Below are 6,000 nucleotides of genomic sequence, written 5' to 3'. Positions count from 1 at the left end.
ACAATACTCAACTTTGCTGCTCATTAAATACAACTCCTTTACAAATGTGCCCACATTTAAAGGGATATAAACGTGCTTTCCGACAGCAGGTTTTATTGCCAGGAGGCATTGTTCAAACCAACTAAAACCACATCCTCTGATTTTTCTCTGTTAAAGGTAGAAATTCCAAAAGATACAAAAAGTCAAATTGAGAGAAAGAGACATCAGTGTTAATGAGTACGCTGTAGGAAATCGGCCAAAGCAAATGGCACATAAAGGAAGGCCATATTTCAGACTAACACAGAGAAACAAAGGTTACTGCTGCTTAAAGTGAAGCATTCTTGGACTGTGGATGACTGGATGCAAGGTGGATTCAATGATCAAACCATTTCCCATACCATGAGGTGAAAGTCAATTTCTTCAGGATGATGATGATGATGATGATGATGATGATGATGATGATGATGATGATGATGATGATGATGATGATGATGATGCCACTCGCCATGAAGAAAAGAGTTGGAACTTTTCTTCATGGAAAGCAAATGAATGGCATGGCCTGGAAACAGTTCAGATCTCAATCCATCTGAAAATTGATGGTAGAATTTTAAGAAATGATGAAGGCTCCATCCTGCTAAGATGACCCGTCAGCTGCTACATGAGAATGTTGCAACCTGACAGGTGAAGAATATTGTCTTTTATTTTGTATTGTCTTTATTGACTTTAGGCCATAGAAAGGTTTAAAAATTAATGGAAGACTATGGAAGTCAAGGCATGGTCCTCCATATGTATTTTAAACAAGGATCTGTGTGTGTGTGTGTGTTTATGTGTATGTAGGTGCGTGCGTGCGCGCGCACGTGCGCGTGTGTGTATTTTGTTTAGTTTCATGATGTCATCATTTTTTCCCTCAGTACTAAGTCATTACATAACTTTTCCTTGTACTTTATCTGGCAAAAGACCAAAAAAGGTGTATCAATTCCTGTTGCATTTTAATGACTTAATTTAATGATGATTTACAATAGCACATAAACGTAACTATAACTTTTAAGTGTTCTGATTCCATATTTTCCTGCAGGGGTTACATATGACCAAACAAAGGTCCCCATCTGGAACTATGCTCCTAACACAGCCCAGAATGTCAGGACCCTTGTGTAAAGGGCTGTGGGACTGATTCTTCAACACTGACAGTATTAGCTGTTAGAGTTTTGTGAAACGCAGTGACTGGATAAAATTAAACAGTAAACCAACATAAAACAGAAAGCTTTTGTATCTTTCCTTGGTTTTTATGAAGCTGTTTCAGTGGGTTTCTCTGGAGATGTTTGGATAATAATAAAAACAGTACCACAGCAGCAACTCTGGAGTAAGAGTTGATGCATTCAGGTGACCTCTGGTAAATTTAGGTACAAATTCTAAATACCTCTCAGTGTATTCATGTATAATACCTTGCAAATGTATTCATACCTCTTGACTCACAAACCTTAATCTACTGTATTTTGTAAGGAAGTGGTTGCAAAGTTTTCACATTTTCTTTTCTTTGTAGACGTTAGTGGCTGATATTAGAAGGGCAGCCAGAGGAGCACTGTGGAGACACTTTGTGTCACATGGATATTGAGATGGTTGTTCATGCTTTTATTTCCTCCTGTTTAGACTATTGTAATAGTGTTTTACTAAAAAAGAGGGGCACACATAACTCCCATACTGGCCTCCACTGGCTTCTGGTGCCCCCGAGTATTCATAAGATTTTGGTTTTAACTTTTAGGGCGCTCCATGGCCAGGCCCCAAACCCATTTTAAAAACCGTGGAGACTGTGTTTTTCAGGCCTTTGCTCTTAGGCTCTGGGACGCCCTCCCACTGTCCCTACAGTTCACAGACTCCTTAGACTCTTTTAAAAAACAAATAAAGACATTTTTATTCAGGCGGCCCTTTGTTTAATCTGTTTCAATTGGTCTCCCCTTGTGAACACTTTTAATGTATACGTCTGTGAAAGGTGCTATAATATTTCATCTGCTTATACGAGCATTAATCTGGTTATTGTTTTTCAGTTCCTGATAAAGAATACACACTCGTATTAATCATGCCTACTGGCTACAAATGAATAAAATCTATTTCAATAAATGTCTGTGCTTTGTTATGACATGTTTTTTTGTTTGTGCTGGGTTATTATGTGGGGTCTTTTCACATATGGAAGTACTAAATCAGTGTCATGATATGAAATCTGTGGTCAGTTTAGTGTTGGAGAAAGTTACAGTGGCTGTGTGACAACTGTCCCGTTGTTGTGCTTTACTTTGTCAGTTTTAGGCTGCCTTGGCCTTGGGAATTTAGTCTTACACATAAACAGATTTAGTAAAACTACTGTCATATATTGAGTGTTTCCTTTGGCTTACCTGTATAGAAATCCCTTTGACATTTTATTTCAGTCACAACTGAGGAAACCTAGAATGATCCATTATGGAGATTATTTCCTGTTCTGGTTGTTTATAGGCCAGAGGCATGGTGAGTGTGGTTGCCTTCTAGCATCAGAGACAGATTTGAAATGAGAAATTACATCCCTTCCTCGTTTACTTGGAAGTAAATAACCTGGCCAGCCAGATTGATAATATGTAGCACTCACCGTTCTGCAGATTATCAATCTGGGTCTGCTCCAAATGAATTTGTTTGGGGAAAGGACCATAGACATTATATACGTAGACGCTTCGTCGGGTGGGTTCTGCCTATGCTGCAGATGCGTCAGAGCATCCGCCATGTTGAATGTGGCAAATCTGCAGTTAGACTCAGTCACTTTCACAGTAACAGAGGGACTTTAATCTCAGAATGTACTTTATATTCATAATATTTTTATTTTTCTAATATTACAAGTTTATTTTCGTATCCCTTTAGCTTCATTCTCTAGAATTTATTCTCATGAAGAATAAAAATAATTATAGGAATCTAACCTGGCCCTATTACTCCAGGACTAAGATAGTTCTGCAGACTGTGACTATTCTGGAAATGTTCCCCCTTAATTGTCATAATATGACGTTTTTCCCATTGTCCAATGACTTTTTTCTCATATTAGTAATTTTATCTCTTTAATACTCCCCCAAAAAGTCTGTTGCTAATCTGTGTCTATACCAGATCTTATAAGGTTCACACTGTTTTGAAATAATGAAGACCACAATGTTTAGATTTAACCAATTGATTTTTATATTCATAACACATACACATATATATTTCTCTCTCTCTTTCTCTGTCTCTCATATATATATATATATATATATATATATATATATATATATATATATATATATATATATATATATAATTTAGACTGCTCTTTCCATCAAAAGATCTCAAAGTACTACAGGTAAAAAAGAAAAAAGGCATAAACTATTTTAGAAGAGAGAAAAAAACATCTAAAGGGGACCAAAAGCTTTGCTAAAAAGAAATATTTTAAGGCCTTTTTTAAAACACTCAATGGATTGAGGTGCCCTCAAGGTGTCAGGTAGGGCATTCCACAGATGTGGGGCAGCAGCACAAAATGCCGTATCTCCCATTTTCCTGAGTCTGGTTCTGGGAATGTGGAGCAGGTTTGAGTGAGTGGAGCGAAGGGAGCGGGTTGTCTTCTGTGGGTTTATATGTTCTTTGAGGTGGGGGGGGGGGGGGGGGGGCATGTCCATGGATGCATTGATGTGTGAGGAGGGATACCTTGTACTCAATCCTGGTGTAGAGGGGAAGCCAGTGTAGTGAATGAAGTATGGGGGTAATGTGCTCATGTTTCTGCACTCTCATCAGGATCCTAGCTGCAGAGTTCTGAATGTACTGAAGCCTCTGCAGACTCTTTATATATATATATATATATATATATATATATATATATATATATATATATATATACCATGAAGAGAGAGCTGAGCCAAAAGGCGAAGCTCTCGATTTACCGGTCGATCTACGTTCCTACCCTCATCTATGGTCACGAGCTTTGGGTCGTGACCGAAAGAACGAGATCCCGGATACAAGTGGATGAAATGAGTTTTCTCAGTAGTGTGTCTGGGCTCTCCCTTAGAGATAGGGTGAGGAGCTCAGTCATCCGGGGAGGACTCAGAGTAGAGCCGCTGCTCCTCCACATCGAGAGGAGCCAGTTGAGGTGGCTCAGGCATCTGGTTAGGATGCCTCCTGGACGCCTCCCTGGTGAGGTATTCCGGGCACGTCCCACCGGGAGGAGACCCAGAGGAAGACCCAGGACACGCTGGAGGGACTATGTCTCTCGACTGGTCTGGGAACGCCTTGGGATTCCTCCTGAGAAGCTGGCCCAAGTGGCCGGGGAGAGGGACGTCTGGGCCTCCCTACTGAAGCTGCTACCCCCGCGACCCGACCCCGGATAAGAGGAAGAAGACGGATGGATATATATATATATATATATATATATATATATATATATATATATATATATATATATGTGTGTGTGTGTATATATACATAATCTGGACATATATCAAAATCTATATATGCACATCGATCAAAACATCGATCAAAAGCCAATCTGGCTGCCAATCTCTATCAAAACGTCTACGTTTAAAATGTCTATGGAAAGGACGGACCTTCAGCAGGACTCTTGAGCTGAAGCGACACCTAGAGACCGCACACCAATGGCTGGTTTTAGCCAATCCCAGTATAAAATTAAAACATAATCAGCAGGCATTGTGAGAAACCACAACAAGGTGTGCTAATCAGGACACTTCTTGCTGTTCTTCTTTCAAAGATGAAATTGTGGATTCTGACAAAGTGATGTAATAGCACCAGCTATGTGTTCGTCCTCCTGTGCTGCAATGTTCAGGTTGGTTCAGCTGTGGGCTTGGCAGCTCTTGCTTTCGTCACAGCCATGTCCCGCCTTGAACCACAATACTGCAACGTGATTGGCCCTAAACGTTTTTGGTTCGGACACCGCCGGAGCGGTACACGATTGATTCTCGAGTGTTTGTGAACGCACAAACACCGCAAGAATTCATCTTGCAGGCAAGAAAGTAATGTTCTTGTACTAAAACTTTAGCAGATGAAATACATGTCTGAAAAATCAATTCAATTCAGTTCAATTCAATTTTATTCATATAGTGCCAATTCATGATACATGTCATCTCAATGCACTTTCCAAAGTCATATTAAATCAGATTATACAGATTGGTCAAAAAGTTTCCTATCTAAGGAAACCCGTTAGATTGCATCAAGTCTTGACAAGCAGCATTCACTCCTCATAAAAAAGCGTTGAGCCACAGTGGACAGTTGTCTGCATTGTCCATGGCCTTGCAGCAATCTCTCATACTACGCAAGCATAAAGCGACAGTAGAGAGAAAACCTCCAGCAGAACCAGGCTCAGTGTGAATGGTCATCTGCCTCGACCGACTGGGAGTTAGAGAAGACAGAGCAGAGACAAAATGAGAGAGACAAACAAGCACAGAAGCACACATTTATCCAGGAATCTTTTCTATGTTATGGTAATAGCGGGTGAGCTGTCTTCCCTGGATGATGTCACAGCTAACAGAACACCAGACCAGATGTACCAACTATGAAGAAAATGAGAAAAAGGTAAAAGATGAAATAACAACAAGCAATGAAAATTTGTGAACATCCAACCACATGAAATCTCAAGACGTTTAGAAATTATTTTCATTTTAATGATGCATTTCACTCCTATTTTATTGTTGTTTCTTATGTGGTTTTCGACTTCAGTACTGAATGTCCGAGATGAAAATTATTTCCCACCTTATTTGGTTATTCATTTATATATATATATATATATATATATATATATATATATATATATATATATATATATATATATATATATATATATATATATATATATATATATATATATATATATATATATATATAACGTCTTTACCCTTTTCTATTATGCAATACTTTGTGTGGGTCTGTTGCATAAAATACAAATAAGGTATGAAGGTGTGATTGTACCTTTACAAAACGTGAAAAAGTTCCGGGATGTGAATACTTCTGCATAGGAAAGCACATACGTTTTAAGAG

This window comes from Fundulus heteroclitus, chromosome 6, assembly GCF_011125445.2.
Source record: "Fundulus heteroclitus isolate FHET01 chromosome 6, MU-UCD_Fhet_4.1, whole genome shotgun sequence".
Classification (NCBI taxonomy): domain Eukaryota; kingdom Metazoa; phylum Chordata; class Actinopteri; order Cyprinodontiformes; family Fundulidae; genus Fundulus; species Fundulus heteroclitus.
Note: the sequence above shows the minus strand (reverse complement) of the source record.